Source organism: Protopterus annectens, chromosome 1.part0, assembly GCF_019279795.1.
Source record: "Protopterus annectens isolate FY-2018-M chromosome 1.part0, PAN1.0, whole genome shotgun sequence".
Classification (NCBI taxonomy): domain Eukaryota; kingdom Metazoa; phylum Chordata; order Ceratodontiformes; family Protopteridae; genus Protopterus; species Protopterus annectens.
The window spans coordinates 1,825,274,674-1,825,292,181 of NC_056725.1; positions in this window are offsets into that span (position 1 = coordinate 1,825,274,674).

Here is a 17,508-nt window from a genome sequence, read left to right on the forward strand (position 1 = left end):
TCAGTACATTTTTATTACTGTCATAATTAGTGTGGATGACATCTACCACAACAGGGAAATTATGCATCACCTGGCATTCAGTTTGAGGCAATGCTTCTTGCACCAGTCATTAATTTTGGTAAGGGCCTCTTGGAGGATGCTCACATCAGTAGGAGAATATAAGACAGTGGCCAACTTGCAATCATCTGTAAACCTGGCCAGCCACAGACCACTGGTTTTGTCTTGTACCTCAGGAATGTATATCTCAAACAGTAGATGCCCCCAGACTGATCCCTGAGGTACACCACTCTGTAACAGTCTACTACTAGAGGTGGCTTCCACTACTTTGACCAAGTGAGTACTATCATTGAACCTGTTTGCTATCCATCTGGTAACATAGTGGTTGATGCCTAGCTGTGTAAGCTTATGTATCATGGCCACCTGGGGATTATTGTGAGAGATTTGGGCTAGATGACAGTAGGCACTGTGCACCATCTTCCCCTCATCCTTGTGTTTGACTGCTTCAGAGAAGTTGACCAGGTTTAACAGGCCTGATCTCCCTTTGACAATACCACACTGCGTGGGCTCAAGCATTTTGCAGTTGCCGATGTCCCTGTTTATAAGGTCCTTGATATTGCCTTCCATGCCCTTGCAGATCAGGCTAGTTAGCTGATGTGTATATGATTGACTAGGTCAGTGGATTGCTCTGCCTTTGTGTGTAGGGATGACAGTGGTTGCCCTCTGTGCAGATGGGATGACACTGGTGCTCAGGCTTTGGTTGACTACAGTGTGTGATGGAGCTGAGAGCTTATGCCTGAGTTCATGTAGGATGCAGCCAGGGATGGTATCAGGCCTATGGAGACTTCATGTGTTACCTTAGAAAAGACATTATGGACCTGCTTCCTGATGATGAGGGGAGGGGGGGTCAGGTACTGTGCATGTCCATGTGTACCAATGGGGGGACAGGAGGTGATGTTTACACTTAACATTTCTGCAGCAGGTTAGCTTTATCTATGCCATATGTGTATTTAGTGTCATTGGCCTCCACTACAGAGCAGGTGTGAGTGTTGCCTCTGGGATTGCAGACATATGTGTGGAAGGCCTACTGATTGGCCTTGATGGATGTGTCCAATTTGCACTCAGAGACTGCCTTAAGGTAATTCACCTGTGACTTTATTTGCTTGTTCAGACTAAGGCAACATTGCTTCCAATTACGCACCTGCTTCTACCTAGCCCTGTCCAGCAAGTATTCCCATCGAAGATGGTATTTGTGTATTGCTGCTGTCCACCACAGAGGTTTATCCTATCTTGATGGAGATGATGTTGTCCTGTCAGGTATTGCTGGGTCCATACAGCTTTGTAGGTGTTCACATAGTATTGTGGTGTGGGCTTGGACACTACTGCTAATTCCAACTAACAGGACAGTGGCTGTAAAGCTATTTCTACCTGTTATGATGAGATTTATACTCATTTTCAGAAAATGTATTTTGTTTGACCTTGACAGGGGGGGGGGGCAGAGGTGATGGTGACCTCAACAGTGATGGCTATGTGGTCAGATCTTACGGAGGGGGATGACACTGTAGGAGTGCTATAGTAGCTACTCATGTTGGTTAGGACCAGGTGCAGGATATTTCCAACTGTCATAGGAGTGCTGACCAGCTGATCCAATGCATTGCCATTGACAAAAACGAGGAATCTCTGTGCATTCATGTTCAGGTAGAATAGGTTATGCGCACTATGGTTGGGTAGTTAAAGTCACCCAGGCACAGTGTAGACAGTTGAATCTTGACAGATTCAAGCAAGTCCAGATAGGTGTAGTGGATGTCCAGAGTCATGGTTGGAGGTCTGTAGCTAGCTATGATTTGAGTAGGTATTTTGTCACCAGTTAACTGCACTTAGGATGTTTCCCATACATCATACTTTTTGGCCAGCCTGGAGGTGTGTATGTGCATGATAATGTTTAAGACTCCACCTCCTGTGGCTTTGCAGCCCTCCATTTGGGGTCTAAATGTATGGTGGGATGAGTAACCTGATAAGGTTAGTGTGCTGTCCACAGCTGCAAACCAGGTTGCAGTGACTGCACAAATGTCAGCATCCTCCAGGATAAGGACACTTGCAATTACATGAGTTTCATTCTAAGAATCCTAGCTCCTGTTAGAGTAAGACATCTGCACAAAGGCACACATCAATGGCGGGCAAAGGCTGGAAGATAGTGACATTTTATAAATATAGCTGTAATACACTTAGTTTCTAGCAAAGACGGTTTCGCATTCATAGGAATACTCCGCAGGACATGACATCTGGCATTCTAATGTATGCTATTATGTTATGACTTCAGTCTTTACTGGGTTGCCAGTGATTTGCCAGACAATGCACAACTGTATGAGGCATTGGCTAAAAATATGAGGCAAACATGTGGTCATTCTGCAACACTCTGGACAGTTGTATGGTATGAGCTCAGTATATAACATACAGTTCAACACACACTTCTGCACCAGTTGCCTGCTATGCACATATCCTATATAGGTCTCTTGCATTTGACAAGCATATGTATCATAGTAGCATTCACAGGTGACATATGAATAGGTACAATATCCCAGGTAGCTGCCCTAGCAGTGTCACAGTCAGTATTGAACAACTGACACTCCAGTAGTAGTCATACATGAGATGACCTTTGCTGGGGTGACTAAGGAGCCAGAGCCATGGTGTATGTCACTGCAGACAGGGCCAGCAGGAATGGCCATAGGTGCTGGACAGTGACATGTGAGTCCAGCAAGTCTTGTTGTGACCTAGTGTTTAACTTCCTATTTCACATTATTGCATCCCCACTTCTTCATTGCATTACATGCTTAATTGATTGACATACCTGTTATAGTGGTGAGGGGTTTCCTCAGAATACTGCAAAAGTATAGGTTTGTGTAGTTGCAGTCTATCTTTGTGCAGATGGGTTCAAAACTGTGTTGCATAGGCAGCAGCTTACCTTTTGTAGGTACTGCTCATGAGCAGGTGATGGCCTGTGCACCGATTGGTGTTTCCTAGTTGCTATTTGAATCCAGAGCAGCTGTGTTGTCTTTCCATTAGCCACTGCCATAGCAACACAGTGCTATAATTAAGTCCTTCATGTGGGCCTTGCCCCTTTTCCTTGCCTGTGAGGAGGACAGTATGGAGGTGTGGGCACTACAGCTTCATAGTAGGTAGGTGGAAATACCTCTCAGAGCAAGAAATGTGGAGACAGCCCAACAAAATGGGGGGCAAGGTCCCAGAATTGGCTACAGATTGTAGGTATGTATTGCTGTTATGCACAGAAGATTGCTAGATTAACAGGGTGCATGTGGACATGCATTTTCTGAGTGACTTGATGTCTGACAGTGATATGTCTCTGACATACCTCTCAACTGTCCAGATGTCCACAGAATACCCAGAGATTTGCCTGTTATGTTTTTGACTGTTCCTCAGAAAATTTCTGTTTTTGAGAAATTTGTGAGGGGTGTAGTCAGTAAATGTTGATATCCATTTGTGTTTCAGACATCATATCATTCAGGGATGTTATGTTACAACAAGCCCTGTAACACCAACAACTGTTTCAGTTTGTAACACCATTATGTGGGATATGACCCACTTTTTGGCCCCCTGTCCCCCAAGTATGTCAGGCTTTGTCCAGACGTCTTGCAGTAACAGGTTCAGAGGTATGGTATATCATGATGTAGTGCCTTCACTCCTGATATCATCCCAGTGACTTAGCAGACTCCTGGAAGTGGTATGCAACAGTGGCCATAATTATGGTCCCACACCATGGACATTCTGTGGAAATCTGTACAGTTGAGAGTTGTGTATGTCTGGCCATTGTTAACAGACTGCAAAGATTGTGTAGCAGTGTAGTGTGTAAATGTTTGTTGGGCTGAGTAGGGAGAGTGGCAGATGTAAGTGTCATAGATCCATTTCTATCTGACTGTGCATGCTGCTATAGTTGCTGGTGGTCTAGCAGGTATATATGTTTGTAGGGGCGGACTGAGAAATGTCCTGTAACACCTCAGGATTCCCAGTAGACTGTGACTTGGGGAAGTATATGTTGGTGTAGTGTATGACTGGTAATCAGGATATGTTTGTTTAAATAGGCATTATACTCTAGAGTTCAGTTGGGCTACTGGTATATTGCTGTGACTGTGGTTCAAATGGTTGTGGGTGGACAATTTCTCACCGATGTCTGCTTTCCATTACAGTTACGTCTCTGTAGTGCATGATATATTTGCAAATGCATGAGTAATTCCCTAGAGCTGATTTGGGGTAGGGTCGTGTTGGTCTGACTGTAGTTCAGAAGGTGCTGGATGAAATAGATGGCAGCTGTCAGCGTTTTTCCCTTCTGTTACATGACTGTGGATATACCTCTCCACTGTCCAGATGTCTATACACTGTCCAGATGCGTGGCTCTTATGTTTGGTCTGTTTCCCATAATAGTTGTGGGTTTCTGACAAATCACTGGGATGATGTAAGCATTGACATCAGTAAATTATGACAGTCATTTGTGTTTCAGACCTGAAATCTATCAGAAAATATATGTTAAAACAAACCATGCTACTCTAGCAGACTTCTAAGCTTATAACAGACATATTTCAAATATGTCACTATTGTTTTCCTTTATCCCCCTACTTTGCCAGGCTTTTTGCAGATGTCTTGCAGTAAGATGGTGTGTGTGTGTGTGTGTGTGTGTGTGTGTGTGTGTGTGTGTGTGTGTGTGTGTGTGTGTGTGTGTGTGTGTGTGTGTAGATATATATACATATATATGTATGTAAGAGTACTACAACTATGTATTTTTCCTCTTATGTTAAATGACTGTAGTGCATGATATGTTTGTAAAAGTATTGCAAAATCCTATAGCTCAGATGGTGTACAGGTATGTTGCTGTGATTGTAGTGCACAGGGTACTGGGTTTAAGACTTGAGTAGTGATGGCATTTTTTTCACTAATGTTGAATGACCATACTGCATGATATGTTTGTAAAAGCATTACCAATTCTCACAGCTGAAATGGTGTAGTGAAAAATTGCTGTAATTGTAGTGCACAGTGTCTCGGGTTTGAGACTTGGCAGCACTGATTATTTTGTTGCTGGACAAAACAAGGGCTGATGGAGACAGAGTGATTCATTCACTTTTAAGCAGTTTTAAGTGGGTTTGCTTGGTTTTGTGTGAAGCTAAGTGATGCTAGTAGATGGTTAAGTCCTCTTAGCTTCACTTAGCGGTGCTTACTCCTGTTTATACCCGCATGAATTTTAATTAAAGAAAAGAAAAAAGGGTGATAGGAAAGTGGTGAAATGGGAACAAGCAGGGAGTAAAACATTAGGAAAACCAGCTAGGGATGTGCAGGATGGGTGTAGGAAATGACCATAGCTCTACATTTTTTTCTGCAGCAACAGCTGTGAGAAATATGCAGAATTTGGAATTTACAGCCTCACACCCCACAGGGAGGGGTGCTGGCAACAGACATTTGTAGAATAATTTGTGGGTTGATTGATTAATTTCACTGTACATGGGGGCAAAATGTAGCGCTATGTATGTGGCAATTATATTTTTGTGGGACAGATGCACTTTTTTTAAGGTGAGAGTGGGATGTTGAGGCAGGGCTGTAGGTATGTTTGCGGAGGTAGGTTGGGTAGGATAGGTTGCATTCACAGTCAGAGAAGACAGACAAGATAGCAGACAGGGGATGTATATGACACATATGGGGGTAAACACCTTTGATGGGCAGGGTGGTTGGGAATCCAAAGCCCATGAACCCCCAAATGGATACAGTGGGACTGAAGTCCCTACCCATGGGCTGCCACCACTGCACCTTTATGGCCCCAAAGGTGGCTGTGCTGGGGGCTGGACAGGAGGGGCAGCCTGCCCCTTTGAGGTGCACCATGTGGCCCCTCATCTGACACAGCCATCTGTTCACCTCCATGCAGATGATGCTGTGCACCATACCCTGGAACTGGCGGCGGGTGATGTGCTCCTCTCTGTGCCTGCACCCAGGGGGGATGGGCCCCATCCCCTTAGGTGGTTCCACCCAAAGGTGGTGCAGGACCAGCTTTAGGTTGGCATAAAAAGTGAGAAAAGGACCTGTACCAATTGGCTAGACAGAGGGACAGAGCTAGGAAAGATGTGCAGCAGGTAAGAGTGATAAAGGACTGTGAGTGAGGGAAACGTACTCACAAGTGAGGAGAGTGTGTTGAGTAGATGGAAAGAGTACTTTGAAGTGCTGATGAATGAAGAGAATGAGAGAGAGAGAGAGAAAAGGTTGGATGATGTGGGGATAGTGAATCAGGAAGTGAAGCAGATTAGCAAGGAGGAAGTAAGGACAGCTATGAAGAGGATGAAGAATGGAAAGGCTGTTGGTCCAGATGACATACCAGTGGAAGCATGGAGGTGCTTAGGAGAAATGTCAGTGGAATTTTTAACCAGATTGTTTAATGAAATTTTGGAAAGTCAGAAGATGCATGAGAAGTGGAGAAAAAGTGTTTTGGTACCTATTTTTAAGAATAAGGGTGATGTCCAGAGCTGCAGTAACTACAGAGGGATAAAATTGATCAGTCATAGCTTGAAGTTATGGGAAAGAGTAGTGGAAGCTAAGTTAAGAAGGGAGGTGATGATTAGTGATCAGCAGTATGGTTTCCTGCCAGGAAAGAGCACTACAGATGCAATATTTGCTCTGAGAGTGATGTTGGAGAAATACAGAGAAGGTCAGAAGGAGTTGCATTGTGTCTTTGTGGACTTAGAGAAAGCATATGACAGGGTGCCTAGAGAGGAATTGTGGTATTGTATGAGGAAGTCGGGAGTGGCAGAGAAGTATGTAAGAGTGGTACATGATATGTACAAGGGTAGTGTGACATTGGTGAGGACTGCAGTGGGAGTGACCGATACGTTTAAGGTGGAAGTGGGTTTACATCAAGGATCAGCTCTGAGCCCTTTCTTATTTGCTGTGGTGATGGGCAGGTTGACAGATGAGATTAGACAGGAGGCCCCATGGACTATGATGTTTGCAGATGACATTGTGATATGTAGTGAGAGTAGGGACCAGGTTGAGGAGACCCTGGAGAGGTGGAGATATGCTTTAGAGAGGAGTGGAATGAGGGTAAGCAGGGCTAAAACAGAATATATGTGTGTAAATGAGAGGGAGGGTAGAGGAATGGTGAGGATGCAGGGAGTAGAGTTGGTAAAGCTGGATGAGTTTAAGTACTTGGGATCAACAGTTCAGAGTAATGGTGAGTGTGGAAGAGAGGTGAAGAAGAGAGTACAGGCAGGGTGGAATGGGTGGAGAAGAGTGTCAGGAGTGATTTGTGACAGACGGGTACCAATAAGAGTGAAAGGGAAGGTCTACAAGACGGTAGTGAGACCAGCTATGTTATATGGATTGGAGAAGGTAGCATTGTCGAAAAGGCAGGAGTCAGAGCTGGATGTGGTAGAGTTAAAGATGTTAAGAATTGCACTGGGTGTGACTAGGATGGACAGGATTAGGAATCAGTATATTAGAGGGTCAGCTTAGGTTGGACAGTTTGGAGACAAAGCAAGAGAGGCGAGATTGCATTGGTTTGGACATGTGCTGAGGAGGGATGCTGGGTATATTGGGAAAAGAATGCTAAGGATGGAGCTGCCAGATAAGAGGAAAAGAGGAAGGCCTAAGATGAGGTTTATGGATGTGGTGAGAGAGGACATGCAGGGAGTTGGTGTGAAAGAGCATGATGCAGAGGACAGGAAGAAATGGAAACAGATGATCCGCTGTAGCGACCCCTAATGGGAACAACTGAAAGAAGATGATGATTGGTACTCTACCTGCTCACCAGTTTGGGGGATTCCAGTAGCACTGGTGAGATCACATGCAAGACAGCCCCAGGCCTCTTCTTTGTTTTGTGAGTCCTGGTACAAGTCATGCAGCAGTCTCTTGTCATGGTTTTCTACAAGGAGTCTAGCCATGACTCTGGACTCTTGAATGCCCCAGCACTGCACCTGAAAGTGCACTCATTCACCAACACATGACATAGTACCTGCACAGATCAACTACAACAGGTTCTGTCTGTATTCCTGCATATGTGGTTTAAATAAGGCCATATTCCCACCCTTTGCCATCACTGGGCCATTTTGAAAATGCTAAGCTCAGGTAAGCAGTGCACAGATCTGTTAAGATGAGTTGAGCAGTGTTCAAAGGGGTAATTGCTGAGCACTGCTTAACATTGCACAAATCCACTTAGTTGAGCTGCCTGCTGCTTAATATTTACATCTAAGCAATGCTTAAACCGGCTAAGCAGAGCTAACCACTGCTAACCATTGCTCACTTTTCATTTAAAAACATATCAGAATTATGATTTCATTTATCATTACTGACATATTATTAAGTGTATATGATTTACTTTACACAATGTTCCTCTATGTACTTTCATTACATTACCTTGGGGTGTAACTATACTGTATGGGACACATGTGTACACATGTGTGATTTCACATGGTATATGCATTCATACTTACATTTTGAGCCAGCTACATTACCTTGGTTAACAAATATCAATCACTACATATTTTAAAACAAAAAAGATAATTTTAACAATGCTTTTCCACATAAAAATAAAGTGCCTGTCTTTGTACATGATCCATGAATGCCTGCATGCAAAGCCAGAACTCTAACCACTACACTATCTCTTTATTAGGATTTTAGCTGTATATTTTTATTTATCTCCTATGGGATGTTTAAGCAATGCTGAGCAGAGGGCCATAACGTGTAAACCCGCTCAACTATGATTAAACATACCTCAGAATGAAAAAAAAAGGAATTTCATAAAATTACTTTAATGACATGCATCAATATGTCACAGTAAAGGCAATTGTAAGGGGACAAATAGGAACATATTTTAAATATTGCTCTTACAAACTTAGAAAGTTGATAGAATAATAGGTTTGGCATTAGTATAACTTTACTGGAGGATGTGGAGTCTTCAGCTCAAATGTTCATCATTTTTAATGGCTCCAATCCTCTGCTATTTGCCAGGTAGGGAGAGATATTTGGATGAACACACCAAAAAGATGAGGCAGCATACATTTTTGCAGAATGCCCAGCTTATTGTTGCATTTTGTTGGTCCATTTCTCATATGACTGTGGTTTTCTAACAAATCATTAGCAAATCACTAAGGCTTTAAGTAAGAAAATAATGACAGACATTTGAGTTTCAGACTTCATACCCTTCAGAAAATCCATGCTAATGCAAAACCTATGTATACACATATACGGGTGTACTTTGAAACAGCAAAGTACACAAACCTTTAATGGCTAACAATCAATCCAGAAACATCAAAAGCCAAAACAATGAAAAAGCAAAACGCTTATGTTTTTTGTAGGGGACAAGCCACCCCGGCACCCCATGTAGGAAGATGCACCCCCCCAACTCCCCGCTATTTATATATATGAAATCCAGGATTGCTCTACAGTGGGGAAAGGGCAAATTCCCCATTCCCCACTGTGCGCAATCTTGCAAGAACTTAAGACCAGCAGAATCGATCAAATGACTTTCAGTTACTTCTGCTAGGGTTAAATAAGTTCAGAATTATGAACATTCAATTACATGGCACATAATCAGAAAATGTAACCTGGTAATGAAATGTAGTTTTCCATCCTAAAGGGTTGTACATACTTTCCTTAAGGATGAACAAAGCAAAAAAAAAATGAACCCAAAAAATGAAGCATTAGTTATACAGGAACAATTACTTTCAATATCACCATACGAATTACTAAAATAGACCATTGTCACAACTTATCAGTGTCAAAAACACTTTGTATTTCTTTTTAAAAATAAGAAAACAAGATTCAAGCTAGTATTGCTTGTTTAAACCATGATTTAATAAGTTAAAACAAGAGATGAGCACCTTTTCCCCTGGTCATAGCTTTATCAGATTCAGTTTATACATAGCATTAACAAGTAATATATACTTTCCTATTTTCCTATAAATAGCAGTGTAAATTACAATGAAGGCTTTACTACAAGAACACTTAAAGCACTTAAAGCAGATCACATTAAATGACAGTGGTTGGAAAAGTAGTACATACATACTTTGCATATTTTTATATGGAAAATAGTTGAGTATTGCTGCCTTCATCTCACACTACAGTTTAATTTTGCCCGGTGGTGGTGCTGCGGTAGCATTGTCACCTCACAGTAAGAAGTTGTCCTGTTCGATTCTCAGCTAAATCGTCTTCTGTGTGGAGACATGCGTGAATGGGCGTACCTTCGTTGAAGGTTGTACATTAGGGCTGGCAACTTAGTACATAAAAATCTACTGCCAATCATTAGCAGACCGGAGTTCCGCTGTGGCGACCCCTAACTGGGAAAAGCCGAAAGATACAACATACTAGCACAGCTCATAACAGTCACCTAGCTATAAGCACAACTCTCCATAAGCACAACTCTGACTTTAAGCTAAAGTTTAACAGGAATCTACATACAATCACCCACACACACCCACACACATATGCACGCACACACACACACACACACACACACACACACACACACACACACACACACACACACACACACACAATCACACACATACACATCTGACCACTTGCAGACACACATACACACATGTTCTGCTCCACTCTCCTACCCTTCCCTCAGTTCACAGCCACTCCCACAGCATCTACTCTTATACTTATGAAGTACAACCCATCACACCATTTATCCGGTCACACTCCAGTAAAACCCCACCCACCCATAAAAGCAACCTATACTCCTACCTCCCATCTCCCCATAAATCTACAATGCTTTCACTGTTATTCACATTTTCAAAATCCATACCACTAATACCTTAGCAGACTGTATGAACACGCCAAATCCTCCTCCACCCACATCCCACTGCTTACTAACTATAACTCATCCTCACAAACACACCTCCTAATGCACTACTAGAATGATCCAACTACTACATTCTCATTCAAAAACGTCTTCTTCACATGTTCCCAAATCCTACTCCATACACCATGTATTTCCACTACTATATAATACCTACCACATCTCACACTGACACATCTCACATTCCTTTATAGAACACAACCTTCTTATGCAAACACCAAAACTATTCTAATCTTTTCCACACACATCACAACCTTAGAAACCCACATACCACCTCTTAATTTCCCTCCCATAAACTCTAAACTCTAAAATACATTAAACCTTTACAACATCACATTTTTCAACAATATCTTCCAAACTAATTCCACAGCCACTACTAAAGACACACACACACACACACACACACACACACACACACACACACACACACACACACACACACACACACACACACACACACACACACACCTTTAAACATATAATTCAGTAAGGCAACACAATCCACCCACCTACATACACAACAAACACTTAAATATTTCTACTCATATCATCATATTGCACAAAACATTTTCAAAAATGGTGACATCTACTCCAGTCCACATAATAATACTCAATGAAAACCAACCCCCTCATTTCACAACAACACAACTCATTTCCTAATCCACAAAGCAGACCAAACCCTGTTTCTTCTAAACATAAAATTTCAAAGGAGATGCAACAAAATCCAAGACCTTTTGACATCACTCTCTCATTATAATCCCTATGTAGTTATTGACTGAAACATGGCTAAGACTAGAAATAACTAATAATGAAATAATCCCCACTGAATACAACCTAATCTGGGCTGACAAACTATCAAAAAGAGGAGGTGGAATACTAATAATTTTAAGAACACATTAGAACTAACTAAGCACACTCAAAATACCTCAAAATTTCAAACAGCCAAAATTCTTATTTCTCGCTTCAAACTCAATAATAGCAAACCCATATGTCTAATAAAACTTTACATTCCCCCAGGAAATAAATAATAAGGGTACAATTGTAGAATTTCTACAGTGGATACAGAACAATATAAATAAAGGGGCTATAATCTCAGATGACATAAACATTGATTGGAAACAAATAAATACTGCAGATGGCTTAAACATATTTGGTTCTCGCAACTAATAAATATTACTACCAGGAGATAAAAAAAAAAGTTAAGAAACCACAATGGACTGGATTTTTACAAACAAGCCTTAAAACATCAGTGACAGCTGAACTTTACCAGATAGTATTAGCGACCAGCTTTTTTGACCTGGTGGTGTACAGGTATGGTCTATTCCCACTGTCCTGTTAAGGGTCATTTGATCAAACAACCTCTGCCTCCCATGTAGCTAGGATTATAGGCATACATCACTAAGCCCACCTATACAATTCGACAGTGGCTAACCATTCAGAGAAAAGTAACATACAAACAAGTCCAAAACTTGCATTCTGTAAAACAACCTTAAAACAATATAATTGGAACTACCTAAGAACCTTACCACTAGATGAAGCAGTTACTCACTTTGTACATATCATCCTTACTGTACTGAATAATATCCTGGCAGACAGGTTCAGTGCAACCCCCCCCCTCCCCCCCAAAAGAGCAAGTATCTATCCCAGCAGAGGGCTGCCTCCCAAACATCTCTGATGCTCAGGTGAAGGCTGCCCTCTCCAAAGCAAAAAACACTGCTTCCATGGGACCAGATGGTGTCCCAGGTTGTGTCCTACATGAACTCCAAGAGGAACTAATCCCTCAAATAAAACAGCTATACAATCTCAGCCTCACTGCAGGATATGTGCCCACAGAATGGTGAACAGCAACAGTGGTCCCACTCCACAAAGGTGGAGCCTCTACGGACCCTGGAAACTATTGCCCCATAAGCCTGACTAGCTTAGTCTGCAAGGCTATGGAGAGGATCATCATGGAGCTCATAAACAAAGACATTGGGGACCTACAGACACTAGATCCTACCCAGTTCGGCTTTGTCAAGGGCAGATCCTGCCTTTTGAACCTGGTTGACTTCTTCGAAACAGTCACCAAAGCCATAGATGAAGGGAAGGTAGTCCACACAGCCTATCTGGACCTTGCAAAGGCATTTGACACAATACCCCACTCGGGCATCATAGATAAGCTATCCAGCTTAAATATAAACCCCTATGTCACAAGATGGGTCGCAAACTGGCTCAAAGACAGAACCCACAGAGTGAGAGTTGCTGGAGCCATGTCAGACTCAAAACCGGTCACAAGTGGCATCCCACAGGGTTCTGTCCTGGAACCACTCTTGTTCGGTATATACTTTTCCGAGGTACAGGCAAACGTGGGAGGACTATGGCTCATCAAGTTTGCAGACAACTGCAAACTGGGCACCATAATCAACTCTCCAGCTGACACAAACATCGTTCAAAAAGGTCTCACAGAGACAGATAACTGGTGCCAGCACCATGGTTTAAAGCTAAATGCCAAAAAAATGTATAGTCATACCCTTTGGCAAAAACAATGTGCCCACAAATTACCACATAGGTGGAAACCCATTAAGTACAGAGAAAGTTTTTAGGGACCTGGGGACACAAGTTGATAGCAATCTCTCCTTTGAAAACCACATTGCCAAAGTGGTTAGAACGACCTTCTACATAGCCCACCTCATCACGAAGGGTTTCACATCTAGATCAAGAGAGGTAATCGTGCCTCTTTATTCATCCCTCATCGGGCCCATCATAGAATACAATGCCCCTTTTGGGATGTACCTTACCCGACACCTGCAGTAATTAGAAAGACCCCAAAAGTATCTCACCAAGAGGATCAAGGGTCTCAAACAGATGCCATATGCTGCTCGGTTAAAAAAACTCCAGCTCTACTCAGTTGCATACCACCTACTTCGAGGCGATCTATGCCTGACATACAAAGCTATGTCAAATCCAGAATTAATGGACATGCTCCACCTCAGTAAATCTAAATCCCTGAGAGCCACATGCTCGAGGGACTTGAACCTCAGCACAGAAATAAATAGAACTTGCTGGAGGGACAGGTTCATAACCCAGAGGCTCCCTTCACTCTAGAATAGAATTCCAGTTCATGTGAGGCAGAGCACCTCACTGAATCTCTTCAAGAAGAATCTCGATAGGTGGATGGGGGATCGTAGGTTTGTCCCAGGGATTACTCCCATGTCACTATTAGACAGAGGCACAGTAAACTAAACCTTAAAAAGGGCACAGTATACTCAAATCAAGGGGTGGCGTAAGCCATACAGAATTGGGCTAGGCTTATAATTGCCCCAGGGCAGATCGCCTAGTATGAACCTATGAACCTATGAACCTATAAATAATCCCCAATCTGAAATAAAAGAGTTAATTTCATCCGAGCACTCTGACTAACAAAAACTACCATGCAACTATTGACAAAAAGTGGCAATGCCTGGAAAACATATACAAAAATAAAACCCAAATAACCCTACAGTTATAAGCATCTCAGGAGCTCACAAAAAAGCAGATACTTAAAGACAAGAATGCATTTTTTACTGACCTACGAAATTCCCACCAAAATAAACTCAAACTTTGTCCAGGGTTGAGCAGTCCTTAAAGTCACTGCTCAACCCTAGACAAACCTCTATGCTCCCCCCTTACAATAATAACTAGCCATCCAAATAATACAATAACTCAATTCAACACCTACTTGGTAAACTCTGTCTTGGCACTAAACAAGCAAACCTTCTTATTACCCCAAACTATTCAACAAACTATACCATGAAAAACATGCTCTTTAAACTTCATAGTGTCCCCACCTCAACAGTAAAAAAATACCTAATAAAACTGAAGCCAAACACCTTGGGTGCTGACAAGTTACTAGGTGCGTTCCTTAAAATAGCATCAAAGGCTACAGCACTCCCTGTCTCCATACAAATTAATAGATCCATATAAGAGGACCATATTCCTAACATCTAGAAACTATCATATATTATACACCTCCATCAAGGTGGAAATTCTAAGTATCTGTTATTTACCACCCATTTGCTATTCTCCCACCCCTATCCAAGATATTTAAAAAATGTATCCACACCCAAATTTCTCAAATACCTCACCAACTACAAGGGGGAAGGAATCATGAGGAAAATATGGGCAGAAAGAAGGTATAAGGATGGCAGTAGGATCAGATGCACAAACACATAATGCAGTCAAAAAATGACAGTGGAAGTAATTACACAGAAAGGGAGCACTAGTTAGATACATAGACAGACATACAAAAGGTAGACAGGTGGTAATAAGGAAGATTGGGCTACAAACTGGGTGGAGTTACACACAAGGAAGGTGTGCTGAGAATGGCCTGCCAAACCATCCCAGAAGGGAACCTTCAAAGACGTCTTCCACCTCCGTGGCTGATATCAGGGGCAGACTCCTCTAGTGGTGGACCCATAGATGTGGCACGGTAGTAATGTGACACTATTAGCGACAAGAGAAGACAATCTTGGGTGCCAATGCAGGCATCAATCTATTAATCCACCTTGGTCCTCATAGGCCACTGCACCTTACACTGGGTGAGCCAGGAATAACCCTCCATACCATTGACCAATAAGGAGCTTACACTACTCACTAGGAAACATGAACAGAAAACACAAGTGAGCCATCCAAGTCATCTTATCTAGATTAATCTCTCCAATGTGATCTTTGCTAGCTGTATTGGGACAGGCCTAGTGACTGCTGGGAACCCAGCTGTAAGCATGGCTGCTGCTGCCTCATTACTGTCTGCTCCCATGGGAAAAAATGAACTTTAACTGGAGAACAAAAAACAAAGCACACAATTAAGAACACAAATCACAATGTTTCCCCAACAACAACCAGGAACAGAATGAATGGCAAACGTTGAAAGAAGCATGGATTCCACAAACACTGTCAGGCAATCAATCCTTGTAAAAAAAATGTTATTAATAAAAAAACTCTCAAAGGCTGACAGTGTTCATGGAATCCAGGCTTATTTCAATGTAAAGCACACAATTAAAACAGAATGAGAAAGAGAACAGAACATAACACAAATACAAAAGTCAAAATGTGTTGTGGCACACTTTATTAAGACAGACGCAGGAAAGAAAAACAAGAGCAAGCAAACTATTGTAAAACAATTACCAGCAGACAACTATCAGAAACTGTGAACAACACAAGGGGATATGAATGCAGTATAATTGGTACAATGTGCAGGACAGTAGTATAACAAATGGATGAAAAAATAATGTGGAATACAAATGGACAAGTAAGCTGTAATGTAAATGTAAAATGTAAAAAAAAATAAAAAAAAGACAATGCTTAGTGCAGTAAATAGGGTTAACTACAGTTGTTATACAAACATGATAAAAGCAGGTATAAAATGCAGAATGTAGGGCAGTAGTACAGTAAAACTGGATGAAAACTAGCAATCTGCAAAAATAAACAATCATGACAAGGCAATATGCAACAAAATGCTTATTGTTGTGAAAAACAGATTAATCACAGATACAGTGATGCCAACAATACAGTAAATTACCATGCCACCTTCAGAGTCTGATGTGCCTCCCATGGCAGGCTGTGCCTTTGCTACAATTTCTTTGTCCACTGAAAAGCAGAAACAGCACATTAAGGAGCACATTATACCTGTAATAATTGTATTTTACAGTTACACAACAGAATGCTTACTGTAATATGGAGGTTGTCTCTCTGTAAACTATTTTCCCATTGGTGCTGGTGAAGAAGTTATGAGAAAGGCCTCAGCAGATCATTACATTCATGCTGGTTCTGTTCTCTAGACTGCGTTATACCTGTGCCATCACTAGCCATCATGGCAACTGCATACCAGACAGGAACTCCATAATATCACAGCAGTGCTCCCACACTGCCTGTGCAGCAGACATAAGAAGATTTTGCAGTCATTGCTGCACCATGCAAGAACCCTGCCTGATTCAGATTCTGCCAAGGTCATGTCCATATACCAGGTCAAGTCTACTAGCAAAATCAGAGCTAGGGCAAAATGTCTTTCATCTTGGACACTAGGAGATGCACATACATGGACAGCACAGCTGAAAAATGCCTATTTATGGCTATGTAATGCAAATGCTCAGTAGTGCATGAAAGAGCAACTGCTGGGTGGCCAGGCTCCACAGACTTGAAACTGTACATGATATCCCTGCCTGACCACAACCATTACAGGCAGCTGGATAGTGTAATGGCAGTGGTTATTAGGATGATATAGATGAGTAGTTGCTAGCCAGGCTGAAGAGGTGTACATTCATATTTCATCCTAAAACTTATGTACAATCTGGGCCAGGGCCCACAACATAGTATGGATCTGATAATGCATTGACCATAGCTGTCTACATTGCTGGCCTTAATACTCACCTATACATAGATTATGCTCTTCCAGCTCCACTGTGGGCATATGCCTTGAATTTGCCACTCTGGGTCCTGTAGTTCAACATTACACCACAGCTCTGTACATGAACCACAACCAACACATACCCATGTCTGGCCATGTCATAGTGGATACCATCCATCTGCTAGAATTTATAATAGAGGCATGGCAACCCTCCAACATGTGCAACCAATATGATGCACCATTCTCTGAACCAGATGCCTCAAGACCTGATGGCAGGGCCATATGGTACACAAGCCAG